The sequence below is a fragment of the Panthera pardus genome, unplaced genomic scaffold (assembly GCF_024362965.1).
Source record: "Panthera pardus isolate Hobbes unplaced genomic scaffold, ASM2436296v1 HiC_scaffold_13, whole genome shotgun sequence".
In the NCBI taxonomy this organism is placed as follows: Eukaryota; Metazoa; Chordata; class Mammalia; order Carnivora; family Felidae; genus Panthera; species Panthera pardus.
In genome coordinates, this window is record NW_026526688.1 from 105,007,151 (window position 1) to 105,030,482 (window position 23,332).

Consider the following 23,332-nt stretch of genomic DNA (forward strand, 5'->3'; position numbering starts at 1 on the left):
GCCAGGATTGGCTCGACTTAGCCGGAAGTCCCACCTCTTTCTGGACACCCGCGATTTGGCGCCGCCAGGAAGGGGCCCAATGAGGGATGTTGTGGCGGCGGAGGAGTCTCGGAAGGTATCCCGAGGTTAGGCGCCGCGTCTCTCTGAGGTGGTACCGTGTGGGCCCATCAGCTCACCTCTCGGTTGCGTTCTCTTCTGTGGTGTATCAGCACTGTTTACGAGGTGTGGGGCGTTTCGTTAATTCTTTTTTCCATTAATTCTCCAGTTGCCAGTACTGACGGTTTAAAAATTGCCAGATAGCAGTTTTTCACTGGAAGCACAAACTCGAAGCAGAGTGCGAAGTTTGAACCCTGGACGATCCTTTACTAGATGAATAGCCTTGTCTAGTTAATCGCCTCCTGAGTCCCAGCTTTGTCATTTGCCAAATGAGAATAATAAATGCCTATCTCACAAAACTGTGATGATTGAAAGCATAAAAAGGGCCTGGCACGTAGCACCATGGAGATGTTTTAAGATTTTTATTATTACTTATGTTTCCCTTCAAGCTGGGAACAACCTGTGATCCTTACCTCACTAGCTCTTGAGAAGTTTCCTATTTCATCATAATGCCATAAGGATACGGCGTATGGAAAACTATATGGTTTCTTCCCTTTAGGGAAGTAGGTGGAGCGTAGTAAAATGTGGTCTTGGTTCATGTCCTAGACGTCAGAGACTAGGGGACCACTTTTGTGCTTATACATTTGTCTTAGCTGGAAATAACCCTGGGATATAGAAACACCCTACTGGAATTAGGGAGGGTGAGGGTGGGCAGGGCACAGTGGGGATTCTCCCTAGAACAGCAACAAAGGCCAAAGTCTTAAATTATTACTATTATTATCCACCACATTTGTCGTCTTATTCCAAATTCAAAGTAGCAGAAGTAGACTAAGACATCATGTTGCCTCAAGTTTAATTGGAAATGGTGGCAAGTACTTACCACCATTAGTAACAAGTCTTTATTCTGTGAGAGTGAATTTTCTTTTGGAAATTTATTAAATCCTCCAGATTAGAACCAGGTGACTCAGACGAGGCCAAAAGTGGGCAGGACTAGATTCTACTAATTATGTGTTTCTCAAGAACTAGCTCTGAATGGCAATTTCAGACGTGTTCTGAAAATCCCTTGGGTAATAGCAACACTGTTTGAAAGTATATTAACTTTCAAGTGGCCAGTACTTTAAAAGACAGTACTAATTTGTACATATGAATTAAAGTGTTTCTTTAAAATCAGTTGCATCTCCTGCCAATCATTTGAGTACTGATTTGAAATATTTAACAGGATAGGAATAAGCATCTGTTCATTCAAATATTTATCCATATTTACTGAGTATTTTAAGTTGCACTTAACTGTGATAGACCCTAGAGTCTATAAAGTCTATCAAAGACTAGAAACCAAGTAAGTCTGTTTTGTTGTTGTTGCTGTTTGTTTGTTTTTGTAGAATTTACTATTTTTTTATTCTGGCAAAGTGCAGTGTGTAGGTCATTTGCCCGTGGTCCTTGAGCCCCATATGCACCTAAACTCTGCTCTGTGGTCATAGTTGACCTGAGTGTGAGTCTGCAAACTACATTTCTCAGCCTTGTCAAATGGCTTTCTGTAAGATTCTTCCAAGAGGAAGCATAGGCAGAAAAGCAAAAGGTGGAACACGGAAAGCTGTTATTCTTCATTTCCTCTCACTCTCTGCTTCTGGTCTCCAGGGGAGTATCTGTGCCCTTAAAAAGTCCCAGAGCCAATTGTAGCAGCCCCTCCTTGGTGGGTCTGTCTTCCCTTTTCCCATCCTCATGTGGCATCCCCATCGCTGAGTTTGCTCTCTACTTTGATAACACCACCCCCACCCTCTGTTCTACCAGCTTTAGAAGTGGTAGCCACTTGCAGCAGTTAAGAATTTCTAATTTAATCTCACTTTCCCCTTTTTGCTCTTCTAGCCTTCAGCTCCCATGTTAACGCTTCCCCATAACAAATGCTGTCTGTTTAGAATTTTAAAAATGATTTCTGTATTCTTGCCTGGCACTCAGACTTATAAAGATGCAAATATGTTCTACTTTATAGTATTTACACAGCCGTTGGAATCCAGTGGAGGATTGTTGTAGCTTTTACAAATGAAGGGATATGACTCTGAAATCTTTCTCCCTAGCAATGAACTTTAAAACTCCAGACCACATCAGCTCACCCGTAGAGTACTGTACATGCCTATCAGTAATATCTGTTCATCACGGCAACCTAAAGGTCTCCAGGGAGTGTGTGTTGTGGGGAAAGGAGGAAGAAGAAATTTGGAAAGTCTCCACATATAATTTATACTTTTTGAAAAAAAAATTACTTCTAGATACTTATTTTAAGGAAGTAATGAGAAATTGATGTAACAATTTCTGTATATCCTCCTCAACTCCTTGAGAATGAATCTTCAAAACCTGTATATCCAATGTCCTATTGTATATCTTACTAGAATGTCCTTCACAATCTCAAACTTCACAGGGATATAGCCTAAATTCATCATCCACCCCTGTCCTCTCAAAAAAAAAAAAAAAAAAAAAAAAATATATATATATATATATATGTGTGTGTGTATGTATGTATATATGTTTGTATACATATCTCCACCTATTTTCCCTAATAAGAAGCACTGTGCCTCTCCTTTACCCTCCATATCTACTCTGTGACTGTAGCATTCTCCCTGACGCCAGCCCTAACACCAACACACATAATAGTCAACCATAACCTATGAATAATATGTGTCCTGGTTCATATCCTAATTGCCCTACCATTTCCCAGTTTATCAAATTCTTCCCAGAGATTTTTGGAAAACTATGATTTTATCATTTCCAACTCTGCTCAAAATTTTTACATGTTTCCTCAATGTCTAGGGCAGCACTTGTCCAATAGAACTTTCTATAATAATAGAAATGTGCTACCTCATAACCAATTTAGTTGCTACTAGCCATATTCATCCACTGTGCATTTGAAACCTAGCTAGTATACTCAAGATACTGACTTTTTATTTGATTTTGACTAATTAAGTTTAATTAATCATATTTGACCTCATAACCAATTTAGTTGCTGCTAGCCATATGTATCCACTGAGCATTTAAAACCTGGCTAGTGTACCCAAGGTACTGACTTTTTATTTGATTTTGACTAAGTTTAATTAATCATATTTGACTATGACTACCATATTGGACAGCACAGGTTTAGGTTCAAGGGGTTCAAAATCTAAACCACTTGGCATTACATGCTAAGCAATCCTCTGCCACCCTGCCCAGCTTCATTCTGTTCTGTATGAACCCAGTCTTTCAGGCATATAAAGTTTTGTCTTTTTTCCCCAAACATGCCTCTTTCTTGTCCTTTTTATGAATTTATAATTGAATAAGAGAAAAATTCTCCTAAATTAGAGAGGCTCCAAAATGACTTTAAAAACTACAATATTTGGTAAGTAGAACTTCTTAGAAAAGCACTAACGGTAAAATGAATGTCAGAATCTGGTGATAACTTCTGCTTTCTCCTGGTGCCTTGTAAAGAACACACTCAATAGATGCTTATTGATGAACCTGTTGATTAGGGCTAACTCTCTCTAACTTACCTGAGTTTTGTTGGATAGATTGGTTGTGAGTAGCTGTGTTAGGGAGGGATAGGAGACTGCCAGTTAGCATTCTGTGTCTACATCATTGTTGGAAATTCATTTATTGCCATTAGGTGCAGAAACTTTCCAAGTCTGTGTATTTTTTTGTGCTCAGTTGCTAAGATCCAGTGCATCTGTGGCACAAGAGAATATTTTACAAGCCTTGTTTGTCAAATACATGGACTACGTAAGAAACAGGAGTGAAGATTGTTTTTCTTATCACTTGTCAATAGATTTTTTTTAAGAGTATTGTGATTACATAAAAACATCTTAAAGCATTGATTTCCTGGAGTATAAAGTAAGAAGAGATACATTTCAGAAACTATATGTCATTATCAAATGGAAATGTATGGAGAATTGAATAAGCTTGATTTATTTGGGGAATTTGCAAAAAACACCCAATTGTTTTGGTCAAAATGACCAAAACTGACAGGAAAGTGAGAAAAGGCAAGGTGAAAAGAGTAAAATAATACAGACTTTATAATGTCAATACATTTCACTGAATAGATGAAGAAAACTTTAAATTTTGGTTATTGAAATGTTAATTTGCTGTGTTATTGGAGAAAATCAGTTCTGCTAGAGAGCACAGAATGGAATGGATGAATCCCATAGGATGTGGTAAGTATCGATAATAAGCAAGTAGTCGTGAGACATAGGCAGGATTCATAAGATGTGCTAAAAATAGATATTAAGTAACTGATAGATATAAAGCCAGATAGACTAAATGACTATATGATGGAACAAGCAAAAGTGTTATTTATAGATAGAAAGGGATGGAAAGACCAAATTATGATCATGCCATCTCTAGGCTGACAGCCATGTTGTTGTGGGATCTTTGAGCATCATGGTCCAGAAAGAATTTTTAAGACGTTTTACAGTCTCTAATTTAAGTAGCTTTGGGATAGGACCCGTGGGCAGGAAGAGCTGCATTTTTGCTGTATGAAGCTGGTGGTTATATGCTTAGTGCTCAAGGGGTGGGGGCACTTGCAGAGCATATTGGATCATAAAATGTCTTCAAATTTTGAATCATAACATTGCTCTTGCAAGATTTCTGTGGTACTTATCATTCAGTTCAATATTAACTGTGGGTAAGATTTACAGGTAGTCATGAGACCCTTTAAGGATGTATCAACCAGCATGTATTTGATCCTTATCGAAATTATGCAGCCTATAGGTTAGCCAACTGGGCTAAAGGTGAACATTTTTCTGCTTCTATCCCTTATCAGTGTTACCCTTATGTGGTCCATCCATGGTTATATTCTGGACCCAAATGTACTCTGCCTAAGAATTGCTAATGATACCTATAACTGTTGGCAGGCTAACTGGCAAACTGCAGCTATGGACAAGAATATTTGTCACTGCTTCTCTACACAACAAGTGTCTATCACTGGCCCCACGCACCTTCTCTCTGTTGACCTCCCTGCCTAAATGTCAGTCAGTCCCCAGCTCATCAGTGAGGAAGGCTGATATAGCATGCATGCACACACACACAGGGAGAGCGTACACATATAAACATTGCATACCTTGGGATTCATGGAGTGTAGTCCTTCCCACTTGCAACCTAAGTGTGGTAACTTACCCCATCTCTTTCCTCTTTGCTTTACAGGGATGCGTGATTTGAGAATCTCCATTTGGTCTTTGAGCCTGTCTGTTCTGTGACCCCTGGGATAGCTTGGCTTGCAGTGTACTTGGAGGCCACCATTGCATCAAGGTAATTCCCCATGACAACTAGGAGAAACTTAGAAAAATAACAACATAGAACTGTGGAGCATAAGCTAATGTTGTATGAGAAGGGGAAAGGAAGGAAGTCATAAATTGTATCCAGTAGATACTAAAAGACAAAAATAGGCAAGTAAAGAGCAAACCAAAAGGTAAAATGTGGAAAATATTTCTTTTTTTCTAAATTGATTAATGGAAAAGGGAAAAAGACAAAGGAAAGACTCAGAGTTTTGACAGTGTTGCATATATATCTTTGATACCAATTATACTTTATTTATTGCTGTGACCAAAATAACTGTATCAGAGGTAAATACAACAAAATCCAAATGAAGGGAAATGCTCTTCCAACAAGTGGACTAATCCTAGAAATTCTTTTTAATTCATTCTACATAGTATTGCAATAGGTTTTTTTTAATGCTCATTACATTTTAAAGCATTTAAAGTGTCAAGAAAAGAAAGAGGCTTTAAAACTACTTATAATTAGGAAGGAATGCATATAGAACACTACTTTCTATAAAAGTTTTTATTATTTGTGCACATTTTCTGAAACATTTCCTGTAAATCAATTCTTATTTAAATACACTAAAATTACAACTATTGTAAAGATCTGTGAGATAGAAGACTAAGTAAGTAAATATCCCTTTGTAATTAAAGTAGTTTTTTCCTAATTTATCTCTTTTATAATTTATTTTCTTTAATAGGTCGCTGTATCTGTTAGTATTATAGAAAATGTTGAGTTAAAAACTTGTCTAAGTGAAATACAATATATAAGAGCATGTACGATTTTTCTCTAAGAAGATTACTATAAAATTATTTACATAGATGAAATTGTTTATGAAACAAACACATCATATTCTTATTCTGTGGTTCTTAAAAGAATATGAAATTTTATGACGTAGCTCATTCAAATTAATAGCCTTATGCTGTTTTTAATTTGTTTGTTTTTACAACTTAATTCTTACTTTGAAATTGAGTATTCTCTCCCTCCAGAATTTGAAATGGTAAAAACAATTAGAAAAAGAAAGTGTACTCTGTGATGAATCAAAAATAATACCCACATATAAAGAGAGATTAATGGTATAATATCATCATGAAATACTGATTATTTTTTTCATGATCTATTTGGGATTTAAGATATTTCTATTATTTTATAACTAAAAAAAGAAAAGGTAGAAGATCTCTTCTCAGAATTTACAAAGTACTATTGAACTTTATACCATTAAAGAAAATTATTATTGGGGCACCTGGGTGGCTCAGTTGGTTGAGCGACCGACTTCGGCTTAGGTCATGATCTTGGAGTTTGTGAGTTCAAGCCCCACGTCAGGCTCTGTGCGGACAGCTCAGAACCTGGAGCCTGCTTCAGATTCTGTGTCTCCCCCTTTCTCTACCCCTCCCCTGCTCACGCTCTGTGTCTCTCTGTCTCTCAATAATAAATAAATGTTAAAAAAAATATTATTATAAAGAAAGGTACTAGTGTAGAAATTTGGATTAGAAAAAAACTAAAAATTATTTTTGTAACTTTATACTAAACTACCGTAAAAATAGATTTAGTGGTATACATTCTTTAAAGCATGTGGCATATTTTTGTAGCCAATGCAAATACTGTAGTTTTTATAAAATTTAGAATTAAATTTCTGAATTGCAAAGAATTGTTTCAGATGAATATTAAAAGGCAATCCTAATGAAGATATTGAAAGCAAATTATGGCTAACATGCCAAATCTGTTTCGTATTATAAAGGAGTGCATCAAAAAGAAATCGTTAGAGTCACCCTTCATTCTCCATTCCCAGGATTCTCCTCTGGGCATTTATGTCAGATGACCTAGGAATGTGCAGAATTAGTGTTTACTGGCCAGTCATTGGTTATTCAGAATTCACTCTGATTTGAATTATCTCTAATGTTTTTCTCCCATCCATTTATGGGTCACATATACAATAAATCAAAGCATGTTGATCCTGGTGAAATTTAGCAAAGAAATACAGCTTTGGCCATTGGCCACAAAAATTTGAAAATCTTTACTCAGGGGAAAAACATGGACATTTTCTCACCCTGGATAGTAGCTATTTTCTAACTTAAATTTCCAACTAAAATGGTTTGGTATTCTTCTAAAAACTGAACCTTGCATATGGTAAGACTTATCTCAAGCCAAAATGTACAGTTTCACTTTTGTAGTACTGTATTTACTGTTCAGTAAGTCAAATAATTCAGAAAAACTGGAAATCATATTATGAAGAAGCAACTCTCCCACATCTATTTCTAAGTCTAGATTGGTTTTTGCTGAAAACAGATATTCATAGTAGGAGGAAAAAGTACATAATTCTGTACTCATGTGTATACACATATATGCACATATGTATATGTGGTAATAGGACAATTTGGAAAAAAAATTGTTAAAATGTATAGGAACAGTACTTTTGTATTTAGAATACTGAATAAGGATTCATTCATCAAACAAATTAATTATTTTCTTCTGCTAGCCTTTCTGGGAGGCTGGTTCTTCCCCTATCCCTGGATGAAAATTTAAGCAGTTTTCATGTTTTTTTCTCGTCATTCTTAGGTATTAGGAAGAGTTATATGTTAAAGCTTCAGTCTCCATTTAACAATAACAGTATAAGGTCAAAATTTAATTCTGGCTTTTGAGTTTAAGGCTTCTCTCCTTACCCACCTCCAGGCGAGTTGCAGGCCTAAAGCTATCAGTCCATGAGGTAGAGAAAGGAAAGTACAGTCTGCTGCTTCTCTTTCTCCACAAGGATACTCCAACTCCATCTTGGTTAGGCCTACAGGCCCTCCCAAGGTTGGAGTGTGGGGACAGAGGAGTTTTATTGGAAGCAGCTTACAGGAAAATTTCCTGCTAAACTAGTACTGTCTTCTTGATCTAGCATTGCCACTTTCTGGACTTGGCAGATGTTTAAAATAGACTCTTGTTCTCATGAGCATTTTCATGGGTTCTTCCAAGACCCACTCCACTCTCCCTGTGGGTTCTGATAACAAGAGCTAACGCATGTTGTCCTTCTGGTCCTTGGCTTTATTTATTTACTTAGCTTCTTTTTGCAGAAGACTATTTTTTTTTTTAAGTTTATTTATTTATTCTGAGAGAGAGAGCGATCAAGGGAGGGACAGAGAGAGAGGGAGAGAGAGAATCCCAAGCAGGCTCTGCACTGACAGCGTGTAGCTCAATGTGGGGCTCAAACTCACAAACCTGTGAGATCATGACCTGAGCTGAGATCAAGAGTCGGATGCTTAATCGACTGAGCCACCCAGGCTCCCCCTTTTTGCAGAGAACTATTTACCCATCTTAGCCATGTGTGGGCAGGACCTAAGAAAACTCCATGCTGGCTCTCTTAAGTGAGTGGTACACATTTGGTTCACTGGGAAATCACATTGTTTGCCCCAACAAACTCTGGGAATAGGATTTTATTCCTGGAATTCAGGAAAAGCAGAAATCCTGTTACAGGGTTACCACTCGACAACAGCCATGTTACCCCTGCATGTCTCTGGCCTCTGAGGACTACCCAGCCATTCTCTAGCTTTCTGGATTTTCCAAATGGGAAGTAAACACACCCATGTCCCCCAGACCTTAAGTTCTGCTAATGGCCTCCTTAAAGCTTCTCTCTTCATTTAGGATGAAGAGGGACTACCATCTACTTCTCTTCTTGAGAGGAAGGATGCTATCACAGCATAACAACAGTGATTCTTGAAAACCTTCTCCTCCAATCTTTAATTTTCAGTCATTTGAGACCTTTGAAGTGGGTGAAGTCATTCAGAGTCTTACATCCAATTATCCTCAACTTTTTTGTACAAATATTTACAGGGTGGTTATGATCTTCACTTTGGAATGTAGTATTTACTCTTTTGGGGTCTTAGCCAAAACTTCCACAAGTCCTGTTTTACATTAAGTGGAAGATGTCCTTCTGTGTATCTAAATTAAACTTTTTATATATATTAAACACTTTGTTTATGAGATAGTTATAGATTCTCATGCAGTTGTAAGAAATAATACAGAGAGATCCAGTGATCCTTTATCCATTTCCCCCAAGAGGTAACATTTTTCAAAACTGTAATAAAGTATCACAACCAGGATGTTGACATTGATAGAGCATTTCCATCATCACTTTCCACATTCCCTCATGTTGTTCCTTTATAGCAATACTCACTTCTCTCCCACTCACACCTTCTCCTCAACCCCTGGAAACCACTAATCTGTTATCCATTTCTATAATTTTGTCATTTCAAGAATATTATATAAGTGGAATAGTACAGTGTGTAACCTTTTGAGATTATCTTTTTACACTCAACATGATTCTCTGGAGATTCATCCAGATTGTTGTGTGTGTCAATAGTGTGTTCCTTTTTTATTGCTGAGCAGTATTCCATGAATTGGATGTACCGTAATCTGTTCAATCATTCATGTGCGGTAACATGTCTGATGATATGATTGATGAAGGACATATAGTTTGTTTCCAGTTTTTGTTATTGTGCATTAAAATGATGATGAGGGGGTGCACCCGGATGGCTCAGTTGGTTAAGTGTCTGACTTTTGATTTTGGCTTAGGTCATGATCTCATGGTTTGTGAGTTTGAGCCCCACAGCGGGCTCCATGCTGACAGTGTGGAGCCTACTTGGGATTCTCTTTCTCTCTGTCCCTCTCCTGCTTGTGCACACATGATTTCTCTCTTTCAAAAATAAATAATAAGTAAACTTTAAAAGAAAAACTGACTATAAACATTCATATGAGGTTTTTATATGAATGCGTGTCTTCATTTCTTTGTGATAAATGCCTGGAGTGCAGTTACTGCATTGTATGGTAGTTGCATGTTTAATTTTTAAAGAAACTGCCAAACTGTTTTCCAGAGCATCTGTATCAGTTTATATTCCCACCAGAATTGTATGAGTACTCCAGTTTCTCCACATCCTTGCTGGCATTTGACAGTGTCACTCTTTATTATTTTACCCGTTCCAAGACACCCACACACATACACATACAGTGGTTTTAATTTGCATTTCCTGGGGCGCCTGGGTGGCTCAGTCGGTTGAGCGTCCGACTTCAGCTCAGGTCATGATCTCGCTGTCCGTGAGTTCGAGCCCCGCGTCGGGCTCTGTGCTGACAGCTCAGAGCCTGGAGCCTGCTTCGGATTCTGTGTCTCCCTCTCTCTCTGACCCTCCCCCATTCATGCTCTGTCTCTCTCTGTCTCAAAAATAAATAAACATTAAAAAAAAAATTAAAAAAAATAATTTGCATTTCCTTTGTGAATAATGATGTTAAACGTCACATGATTATTTGCCATCTGTGTATCTTTTTTGGTGAAATGTCTCATGTCTCTTGCCCATGTACTAACTGGATTGTTTGTTTTTTACTGTTCAGTTTTGGGAGTTCTGTATCTATTCTAGGTATCAGTCTTTTGTTAGATATATGGCTTTCAAATATTTTTTACCAATTTATACTTTGTTTTTCCTCTCTTAGCAGAGCCTTTTACAGAGTGAAGGTTTTAATTTTGATAAAATCTAAGTTTTGTTTTTATGGGTTGTACTTTTGGTGTAAAGTAGTAGTTAACATTTTATGTGTAGAAATAAATACATTCACTCTTTCCTTCACCTCCCGTGTCCAAACATTATTTCCTGTAAGAAGCACTTCTAAAATAGAACCTAAATGTGTCTACTTTTCTCCATTTTTACAGCTGTCTCTCAGGTTCAGATCACCATCATCATTCACTTAACTGGTTCCCCTTCCTTCTTCCTCCCATTTATTTATTTATTTATTTACTTATTTAAAAGATTTTATTTTTTTAAATAACCTCTACACCCAATATGGGGCTCAAACTCACAATCCCAAGATCCAGAGTCACACACTCCACTGACTGAGCCAGCCATGTGCTCCCCTGCCCTTAATTTAAAACTATAAATTATATTATGTAGCTCGTTAACTTAAAATCCTTCAAAGTTTTCCATTAGGCTTAGAACAAAGAACAAAATCTGAACTCTACCACAGCCTATGAGAACCTGCCACATCTGGCCTGCCTAGCTTCTCTGACCTCATCCTGGGCACTAACTTCTGACCTCCCTTCATCTCACCTTGGTGCTGTAAACTACACGCATGCTCCCTTTTGTGTGCCTCTCAAACACCAACAAGCTCCTTCACACTTTTGGCCTTGCCCCCACCACTGTTTGTAGGCCTTGCTTCTCCTCATTCAAGTCACTCCACAATTCAGAGGTTAGCTGCTATAAGACGCCTTCACTGATGGCCCTATATAAAGAAGTTTGCTTTTCTCTTGTCTTTTTGTGTCATCACTCTGTTTTATTATCTTGTACTTTACTGGCTGAAGTTATGTGTTTACTTTTCCCCCATTCAGAGGTAATCTACCAGAGCAGAGGCCTTGCCTATCATATTCATCACATCTCAAATACCTAACACATAGGGGTCACTCAATTAATATTTATTAAATGTTGAACACTTCCATTTCTTTTCCAAAAAGCAAATTGCCTTTGGACTATTCAACTGCTAGTAGAGTCAATATGTCCTCAGAAGGGACTATTTATAATATTGCTAATTAATTAGGGGAATAAAGAAAAGGGAGTTCTGATTTCTGATAAATCCAACTCATGCTGCCACCAAGTCATGTCCTTTATTTGTTGTTGAGTGAAGTGCACAGATATAACGTAGAGCAAAATATTATCTCAACTATATCTTGATTCTAACTATAAGAGAGGATACCATCATTGTGTTGTCGCAAGCTCCAAAAACTGTAGAAATTCCTATCCTTTGGCCTCACCAGTAATTCTATGATTTACCCTAGGCAAGTCTGAACAGGCCTTTATAGCTTAGTTTCTTGTTCTGTTAGAAGACTATAACACAAGCTTACCTCATCAAGATGCTATGTTACAGTTTCTATTTATTGCAAGTACTGTGTGATTTTGTGTCTCTATTAGTGTGGAGCACACATTTATTATTTGATGCTATCAAAAGACCATGCCATGAAGGATGCCACATTCTTAGAGATACTAGAGGGATTATACTGCATGTGACAAATTAATTTTGGGGATTGTGTTGTGGTTATAATGAAGATGAATTTGGAATTTAGCTAGACTGAAAAATTGTCTCAAATTGTGTTTTTAGAATAGGACTCTTAGATAACTCAGGATAGGCTCCAAACTTTAGTAGAAAAATCAATGAAATATGCCTCATAAACTTATATACGGTTTTATATGTATATGAATATATAAATAGAACTTTGCAGACACATTCCTTATTTGAAATTTAAAAAACTTCCTGATATTTTTAGTACTCATTTACTTGAGATCCTGTGGAACTCAGCAAAATAATAGAACTGGAAAAAGAATTGTCAACTTTTCCAAGATGTAACTCTGATTCTGAAAATATAATACTATTAATCTTCATCAAAGAAACTGGAACTTCAAATACTTAGTTTCATAAGGTGCCTTTATGGAATTTTTGAAAGAGTTAAAAAATGTCAGAAGAGCCTTATACTTATCTTACTATAACTAGGAGCACTATTGTGGAAGAGAGAATTAAGCTAAATAAAAAATGTATTTTGTGAAATAGTTGTAAAAATATTTATAAAAATATAAAAATACAAAAAATTTTAGGGGTGCCTGGGTGACTCAGTCAGTTAGGTGTCTGACTCTTGATTTTGGCTCAGGTCACAATCTCAGGGTTGTGGGATCAAGTCCGGCTTTAGGCTCTGCTCTGAGTGGGGCCTGTTGGGAGTCTCTCCCTCCCTCTCTGCCTCTCCCCAGCTTGTGCACACACTCTTTCTAAGTAAATAAATAAACAGTTAAAAAATGTATATATACAAACACACACACACACACACACACACACACACACACACGTACACATGTAAATGTTAACAAATATTTAAAACCATGTAAATGACCTAGCTCTGTGACTTGGATCAAGTCATCTAACCATTTTGTATTCCAGGTTCCTCAATTGCAATTCAAAAGGAATGAAATAATTAAGTAGTTTTCAAACATTTTGGTCAAGGACCCCTTTACATTCTTAAAAACTGGGGACCTCAAAGAGCTCAATATATGTTTGTGAAGATTATATTAATCATTTTTTACAACATTAGAAAGTAAAACTGAGAAAAATTTGAGATATTTACTTACTCACCTAAAAATAACTATCCCATTTATATTAGCATAAGTAATTTTTATGAAAAATAACTATTTTCCAAAACAAAAAAAAAATTTGAAGAGTGGCATTGTTTACATTTTTTCCAAATCTGCTTAATGTCTGGATTAAAGGTTGGTTGGATTCTCATATTTTTTCTGCATCCATTTTGCTGTGGTATGTTTGTTTTAGTTGAATTATATGAAGAAAATCTGGCCTCATGCAGATATTTGGAAAGAAATTTAAGCCTTTAAAACTTTAATATTCTTTTCAGATAATTATGGATGTTCTTCTTTGTATTACATGGAAACTTGACATGGGTAATTTCTCAAAGCCTAGTTGCTATGTGAAATCTAAAACCATAGTAATGAATTTTTCACGTTAAAGAAAATGGGGAGTGGCTTGAAAAAACTTACAGAGATTGTGCCACCTTCAGTATACCACTGCAGTGTGATGTGATAAGGACATTTTTCCCCTTTATCTTTATTTAGCTACTTTTCATCACTGAATATTCTTTTACTTTTAAAAGATATTTATTTAGGGGGTGCCTAGGTGGCTCAGTCAGTTAGGTGTTCCACTCTTGTTTTCATCTCAGGTCATAATCTCACAGTTCATGAAATCCAGCCCCATGTTGGGCTCTATGTTGATGGCGCAAAGCCTGTTTGGGATTCTCTTTCTCCCTCTCTGCCCCTTCCTTCCTTTCTTTCTGTCTCAAAATAAATAAATAAAAATATTTATTTTTGGTGAATTTTCTCAAGGGTAGAAAAAATAATAAGACAGTCTCTATGTAGATAGAAAATTGGATAAGTAGTTAGATATTATTGTAAAATGGTAACTAATTTAGTCTGTGAAATTCTGTAAGTGTCTCCAAACTGAAAGATATAAGGAGATTGGTGGGGGAAGGGAGAGAGTAGAACAATAACGGTAGTTAGATACAGTCACAGTAATAGTAAAAATAGAATAATGCTCTGATTAAATCCTATCAGCAGAATCATGGGAACCTAGCTTCTAGATTTTTCAGAACCAAGAAGCACCCAATATATCTTGTAGATCTTTTCACCTTCTAAGTCTTATTCGTCCCCTCTTAGCAGCCTCCCTCCTCTGTTCCTGATAATAATGGCTTCCTGGGTCCTCTATTACAAAATCTCTGATCATTTGTTCTTCCTTGATTTAAAGACACACCTTGCTCCTCATCCATCTATGCCATTAGGACAGACATACTCCTCAAAAAGGCTGTATTCCATTCTCCATGTTGAGAGTTTCAATCTAGTTTCAATCCATCTTTTCAATCTAGTAATCTAGTTAAAGGGTCAAAGATTGGATCATGTTCTCTGATGATTTAAAGACCTTATATTTGAGCCAGAGAATAGCTATCAAAAGTAGCTAGACCATCCAGTTGATTTTACAGTTCTTCATGGACATAGACCCAGCAAGTCCACCTACTTTCATAATAAAGATAAATGGTGAATGCACAACAGGTACATGCTTTGGACCTCATTCTGGGAACCTTCCTACTCAGATTTTTGGTCCGCCTTGTTCTCGCTGTTTATTTCATTCTTTCTCAGTCTCAGATATTCCTGTGGCTGCTTTCTCTCATTTTCTCTTGTCCAATTATTGCCTGCTCAGTCATGAGCAAATAAACTTAATCTGTGCTCCAAACATTTAAATACCTCTCAGTGTCTCAGAATCATCTGAGGATATTTTTAAAAAAATTTTTATTCTAAGGCTGTATGTACCTGTTTTGAAATACAAAAGCATGTGTGTGTAGGGGAGAGGGGAGTGAAAGGAAGGAAGTGATAGCAAGGAATGACAGCTTATAGGTGAAAAGGGCTAGGCATCAGGAATAGAGGTTTGGTTGGAGGAAGAGTTGCCCTTTTCCCTCTCCTACATTGTTCTGGCCAATCATTTCCCATCTCAGTGCCTCTGCAGGGCAGAAAAACAGTGGCATCAGCTCAGTGCCAGCCAGGGCAATGACATGGTAGCATATAGCAACAAATGCAGGCAGGGTGGCCATGTTCTGAGCATTTATTCTTCCCCTCCATTCCCTTCACCTCAACTCTTTGGCTAGATAATTGAAGCTGAAGGAAACAGTTTCAGGAAAGAGTACTGCCCAGGACCTTGATGCAAGAAAATAATGGAGTACTAATTTCAAAGGATTTTAGCAAAATAACTTTTAACCTAGATTTTTACTTCTAGATAAACTACATTCACATGTGAGAGCTTAACAGTACCAGGAGACAAACAGTTCATCACTCAAAAATCTTTCTTGAAAGTACTCCTGGAGGAATCAAGAGAGAAATAAATCCTAAAGAAAACAACAAAATATTTTCTTAATATTTATTTTGAGAGAAAGAGAGAATGAGAGCACGTGGGGGAGGGGCAGAGAGAGAAGGAGAGAGAATTGTGAGGCTCAATCCCATGATGTGTGAGATTGTGACCTGAGCCAAAATCAGGTGTCTGCTGCTTAACCAACTGAGCCACCCACATGCCCCAACAGCAAAATACTTTTTTAAAAGGTGAGCAGTTAATTAAGCATTGATTCAAGAAAAAAGAATGGGAAAGAAAAATTTTAAATATATCCATATCAATTTTGAACAAAAATGCTAGATGATACCAATGTGGCCAAGTGAAGGGCTGAGGCAGAACAGAAAGAAATGGGCATATGCTAATTTAAGGTTTCATCTTGTTTGGGACAAGACATACATATTGGTAAGCTTAATTAATTGGTAGGGAAAATTGAGTTTAACCATGTAGGTTTTAGGAAGAGATAAAAGAAACAAAAATAACACAATATGTAACTTTCCAATCAGCAGAAGATAATAATCTTTGCATTATCCTATGGAAAGATAAGATAATCTTTGCATTATCCTATGGGAAGTAGAAAAGGAAGAAAAGAATATGGTAATTGCAAAACAGTAAATAAGGTGTGTCAGAAAAGATTTCAATTACAGTAATTTCAATTAATATCAGTGAGTTAAATGCACAGATTATAAGACAGAAATTTTCAAATTGGATTAAAAAATACAACAATTTATGAAACACATTTCCTAAAAGAGACTGTTTTCTTTCCCAGAGAGGTACATGGGTGAGCTTTGTATCCCCACTAGAGTACACAGCACTTCTCTGCACCTTTACTGAGCATTTGGAACCTACAGCTCGATTTAACTGTATTTGCTGTCAAGCTCAATTTAACCATATTTGTTGTCAAGATGATTACCAAAGCTTTCTGGAAACCTCAATATTGAGGTTGAACTCTACATCAGAAAAGTTCTCTTCAGAGCTCCCACTCCTAGAAGCACATCAATTGGTATATATAAGGCCCTCAAACTCTGAGAAACAATGATTTACATGGAAAAGTGCCTCAAAGTCTGTTGAACACATCAATAAAACTATTGGGACTGCCTGAATAAAAAGACAGTGTTATGAACAAGAGATTGACAGGGTGCCTAGGTGGCTCAGTTGGTTAAGCTTCCAACTCTTGATTTCAGTTCAGGTTATGATCTCACAGTTGTGAGATCAAACCCCGAATCAGACTCTGTGCTGAGCATGGAGCCTGCTTAAGATTCTCTCTCCTTGTCCCTCTGCCCCTCTCCCCCTCCAGAGCACATGCATGTATGCATTCAAAAAGAACAAAACAAAAAGAATAAAAACAAAAAAACACAAAAATAGGAGACTGCAAGCTGATGACAAATTGGCACTGAGAAGGAATTTAAATACAGTAATTGTCAGACCGAGCATGCCCCTTGCTGTCAAAGCCAAAACTGCTAAAAGGGGAGCTCCCTCTCCCATCTCATTACTGACTGGCCATTCAGAGGTCTTCGAGCTAATTCCAGTTCTCTGTGTGATCAAGGATAGATCTTACAACAGCAACAAGCTCACTATGCACCATTTCCAATCCTTCCCTATCAGTGCTGCAGACTTCAGGGAAGCCACATGCACTAGAGCCAAAGTCTAACAAAATCAAAAGAATGTCATCAAGAGGAATAAGGAAAGATGCTATCAATAGGAGCATGAGGGACTTTCATCTAAATATCCTAGGGAATAATGAAGTCTCAAGCTGCCAAGGAATATTATTAGAAAGACTGTGTACATAGATAACATTGCTGACATAGATGAAAGTACCTCTAATTCTTCCAGTGTTGGACATATGACCTGGATTTCAATGCCTCTGTTAACTCCAGTTGATATATGACATCTGACTAGCTTTCAGACCTGCTTAAGTTTTTCATTAAGATTGGCTCAGTGGCATAGTTGTCTGTTTAACATCCTTTTGATGAAGATGACTGGGAAACTTGAAAGAAGTTCCCCAGAATACAGTTTCTAGATGATAGGAGTTGATGGTAGAAGTTGGTCACAGTGACCAACTCTTAAGCAAATTTCCAAAGCTGTGATGAGAAATTATGCCCTTACCTTCTGCTCATAGTGAACCAGATCAGCTTTGTGACTGAGTCCTTTTAGGTGTGTTATTTGGTTCAGTCCAAAAGGAGAGTTCTAATGGTTTCCCATTATTCTGTAGATACTGAGATATCATTGTCAACATGGACACAACGAGATGTTTTCTGTTCCAATCTTAGTGCTTGGCCAAGTACAACTGGAAAAGAAAGAAACCAAAAATTCCCTAGACAAATCATTATTGAGCTGAGTAAGACCTATGTAAGTGTTCTAAAAACAGACAGCCCAAGGTACTATTTTTCTTAATTAACTTATTTTTTAATTTACATCCAAGTTAGCATATAGTGCAACAATGATTTCAGGAATAGATTCCTTAATGCCCCTTACCCATTTAGCCCATCCCCCCTCCTACAGCCCCTCCAGCAACCCTCTGTTTGTTCTCTATATTTAAGAGTCTCGTGTTTGTCCCCCTCCCTGTTTTTATATTCTTTTTGCTTCCCTTCCCTTATGTTCATCTGTTTTGTATCTTGAAGTCCTGATATGAGTGAAGTAATATACATGTCTGTCTCTGACTAATTTCGCTTAACATAATACCCTCTAGTTCTATCCACATAGTTGCAAATGGCAAGACTCCATTCTTTTTGATTGCCGAGTAATACTCCACATCTTCTTTATCTATTCACCTGTCAATGGACATGTGGGCTCTTTCCATACTTTGGCTATTGTTGATAGTGCTGCTATAAACATTGGGGTGCATGTGCCCCTTTGAAACAACACACCGGTATCCCTTGGATAAATGCCTAGTAGTGCAGTTGCTGGGTCGTAGGGTAGTTCTATTTTTAGTTTTTTGAGGAACCTCCATACTGTTTTCCAGAGTGGCTGCAACAGTTTGCATTTCCACCAGCAGTGAAAAAGAGATCCTCTCTCTCTGCATCCTCGCCAACATCTGTTGTTGCCTGAGTTGTTAATGTTAGCCATTCTGACAGGTGAAGGTGGTATCTCATTGTGGTTTTGATTTGTATTTCACTGATGATGAGTGATGTTGAACATTTTTTCATGTGTCGGTTGGCCATCTGGATGTCTTCTTGGAGAAGTGTCTATTCATGTCTTTTGCCCATTTCTTCACTGAATTGTGTTTTGGCTGTTGAGTTTGATAAATTCTTTATAGATTTTGGATACTAACCCTGTATCTGTTATGTCATTTGCAAATATCTTCTCCCATTCTGTTGGTTGCCTTTTAGTTTTGCTGATTGTTTCCTTCTCTGTACAGAAGCTTTTTATTTTGATGAGGTCCCAATAGTTCATTTTTGCTTTTGTTTCCCTTGCCTTCGGGAAGTGTTGAGTAAGAGTTGCTGTGGCCAAGGTCAAAGAGGTTTTTGCCTGTTTTCTCCTTGAGGATTTTGATGGCTTCCTGTCTTACATTTAGGTCTCTCATCCATTTTGAGTTTATTTTTGTGTATGGTGTAATAAAGTGGTCCAGGTTCATTTTTCTGCATGTTGCTGTCCAGTTTTCCCAGCACCACTTGATGAAGAGACTGTCTTTATTCCATTGGATATTCTTTTCTGCTTTGTCAAAGATTAGTTGGCCACAGCCCAAGGTACTATTAACTACCCTTTGGCCCATTTACCTTTTCTTTTTTTTTTTTTTAATGTTTATTTTTGAGAGAGAGTGGGAGAGCGAGAGCGAGGGAGAGGCAGAGAGAGAGGGAGACAAAGAATATGAAGTAGGCTCCAGGCTCTGAGCTGTCAGCACAGAGCCTGATATGGGGCTCAAACACACAAACCATGAGATAAGACCTGAGCTGAAGTCAGATGCTTAACCGACTGATCCACCCAGGCGTCCTTTCTTTTTTTTTTTTTTAACGTTTATTTTATTATTTTTTTTTTTTTTTCTTAGAGAGAGAGAGAGAGCACATGCACATGTGAGCAGGGGATGGGCAGAGAGAGAGGGCAACAGAGAATTGGAAGCAGGCTCTGCACTGTCAGCACAAAGCCCAACATGGAGCTCGAACCCACAAACCACGAGATCATGACCTAGACTGACGTTGTATGCTCAACTGACTGAGCCACCCTGTGACTTTATGTGGGGGGAAAAATTTCAGTAACCTACCTCAAATATATTTATAAAGATCATGTGTTAAAGGATAGAAAAAGATGTAGCAGACATATAAGAACCAATCCCCTTTAAAAAAAAAAAATCCATGATAGCAAAATAGAATTTGAAGTTAAAAATAATTTTCGGGGGTGCCTGGGTGGTTCAGTTGAGCCTCTGACTCTTGATTTTGGCTGAGGTCATGATTCTGGGGTTGTGGAATCAAGCCCCATGTCAGGTTTTGCACCGAGCATGGAGCCTGCTTAATATTCTTTCTCTCTCCCTCTGCCCCTCTCCCCAGCTTTTGCTCTCCCTCTCTGTAAAATAAAAATATAAATAAAATTAAAGTTAAAAATAAATTTTTAAAGCTTATTTATTTACTGTGAGAGAGAGAGGTAGGGGAGGGGCAGAGAAAGAGAGAGAGAGTGAGAGAGAGAGAGAATTCCAAGCAGGGTCCATGCTGTCAGTGTAGAGCCCGACGCAGGGCTCAATTCTCATGACCTGAGCTGAAATCAAGAGTTGGATGCTTAACCAACTGAGCCACTCAGGCTCCCCTTAAACAGCAATATACCAATAAAATAATGATATGAATGTATTAGGAACAATGTATGTTTGAAATATATAAAAAAGTATGGGAGAAATCAGTAAGTCAATTGAAGCTGGAGGTTTTGAGTCATCCCTCTAAAAACTAATAGAACAAGCCAACAACAAAATCAAAATTATATAAAATTATAACATTAATAAATTGAAATGAAGTAATGAAGATATAGAATCTTACACTCAACAGACAACATATATTACAGTTGACCCATGCAACACAGGTCTGACCTGCACAGTTCCACTTATAAGTGAATTTTTTCAAAACAACATGTATAGTACTATATATTTTATTTTCCTTATGATTTTCTTTGTAACATTTTTTTATAGCTTACTTTTATTGTAAGAGTACAATATATAATAAATATAATATATAAAATGTTTTTATTGACTGTTATCAGTCAGACTTCAGGACAATAGTAGGCTATTGAGTTTTTAGGGAGTCAGAATTTGTATATGGAATTTTAAAAGTTTATTTATTGTTTTTAGTAATCTCTACATGGGGCTTGAACTCATGACCCCGAGATCAGAAGTCACATGCTCTTTTTATTGAGCCAGCCAGGTGCCCCTAAATGCAGATTTTTGATTGCATGAAGGGTCAATGCTTCTAACCCCTGCATTGTTCAAGGGTCAGCTGCGTTTTCAAACACAGATAGAATATCCACAAAAATTAACCAAAAATTAAGTCGTAAAGAAAGCTCTATGTATTTCAAAAAATCCATGTAATGTAGATTATGTTCTTTCATCATTTAACAATTTAAAACTAAACACTAAAAAAAGTGGCTGGATAAAAAATCCCATAAGTCTAGAAACTAAAAATAACTAACAACCCTTGCATTAAAAAGAAGAGGAAAAAATTGTAAGGGAAATCAGGAAATTCTTTAAGCTGAATGACTGACTTTAAATACACTTATCAGAAAAAAAGAAAGATTGAGGAAAATAAAGCATGCATTAAACCCAAAGAACTAGAAAAGGAAACAGTGGAATGAACATATACAAGTCAGAAGGGAAAAGATAATACAAATAAGGAAAAGTCAGTAGGAAAGAAAGAAATAAATAGAGATGATTAACAATCAAAACCTTATTTCTTTAAAGAGATTTTAAAAAGTAAAACATCAGGGTGCCTGGCTGGCTCAGGCAGGAGAGCATAGGACTCTTGAATTTGGGGTCATGAGTTCAAGCTCCATGTTGGGGGTAGAGTTTACTCAAAAAAAAAAATTTTACAAAACACAAACAAAAAAATAAAATATCTGATAAAGGTGATTAATGAAATAAAAGAGACTGTAAGTTAAGGGTGCCTGGGTGTCTCAGTTGGTTAAGCGTCTATCTGATTCTTGATTTCTGCTCAGGTTGTGATCTCATAGTTTGTGAGATAGATTCCCCATGTTGAGCTCTGTGCTGACAGCGTGGAGCCTGCTTGGGATTCTCTCTCTCTCCCTCACTGTGCCCACCCCCTAAATAAATAAACTTGGAAAGTAAAGGAAAGGGAAGGGGAAGGGGAAACTATGAACTGTATAGCAATAATATTGAAAATCTAAATGAGTGGCACCTGGCTGACTCAGTTGGTGGAACCTGTGACTTTTGATCCTGGGGTTATGAGTTTGAGCCCCATGTTGGGTGTGGAGATTACTTAAATATAAAATATTTAAAAAAAAAAAAAAGAAAGAAAGAAAATCTAAATGAAAAAAATTAATTTCCCAGAAAACTTTGCCTGAGAAGAAATAGAAAACTTGGATCACCCATTAACCATGAAAGAGATTTTTAATCATTCACCAGGCCTCCAGTCTAAGTGCAATTTTTATGGTCAATTCTTTTTTTTTTTAATTATGGTTAAGGTTCTTAATTTTAGCTAAGCAAATCCACTCTAATATAATCTGAAAAGGGTTTATTAAGGAATGTATATAAACCACAGAATTATTGGAAAGACTGACATAATAGACTCTGGCTGAACTTTCAAGAATGATCTCAAAAACCCAGCAGAACTTGGTAACTAAAAGAACCATGATGACTACTCTGATCAGGAATTTGCTGCCAGCACTACTGGCTTTAGTCTAACACCTCTACCTCCACGATCTGTACCATAAAAATGAATGCACTGTACCCTGTTTTCACATGACCCAATCTTCAATCAGAATTTCCCACATGAATCTTACTGTCAGAACTTAAATCACATTGAGAAATCCTAACTGCCAGGGAATCTGAAATATGTAGATTTTACTTTCAGTTTCTACATGTTACAAAGGGGTTAGAATGAGTTTGAAAAAATTATTCCACAGGCTCAGATAGTTTTAAAGTTTTGAGTTCTTTAAAACTCTCAAGGTAAAGATAATTCCAGCTGATATGAAGTATTCCAGAAAAAAAACATGGAAAAGCTATGCAACTCATTTTGAGTCTCAATTCAAATTATTTCATTAATTATAATCTTCAGACCAACAGTGGATGAGGACAATACAAGAAATATATTATTAGCCCATTTCCCTTATGCATACAATGTGAGATCCTGAATACATATTAGCTGAGTTCAGTGATGTTTTAATAAACAAAACATGGTAATATAAGTTTCATTTCAGAAATGTAAGGAAGGTCATCACCAGAAAAGATATCTTTTAGCACATTAATGCCCTAAAGAGGAACAAAATTACCTGAATATATACAGAAAAGGCATTTGATAAAGTTTAACATCCATTTATGACATTTTTAAAGTGTTAGAAAAAATAGAAATAAAAGATGATTTCTTTAATTTGATAAAAGCTT

The 23,332-nt window shown here is 36.9% G+C and overlaps 1 long non-coding RNA gene across 2 annotated transcripts in view; it reads left to right on the forward strand.

The window, feature by feature from the left end:
* Positions 1-39: 39 nt before the first annotated feature.
* The window catches only part of LOC109248620 (uncharacterized), a 249,515-nt gene continuing 226,222 nt past the window's right edge, over positions 40-23,332 (forward strand). Inside the window, exons 1-2 of one of the 2 annotated variants that reach the window (XR_002072148.2) lie at positions 40-222; positions 5,254-5,358. This is a non-coding gene — a long non-coding RNA (uncharacterized LOC109248620). The remainder of the gene's footprint in view (positions 223-5,253; positions 5,359-23,332) is intronic. The other variant, XR_008421711.1, reaches the window with a different exon arrangement.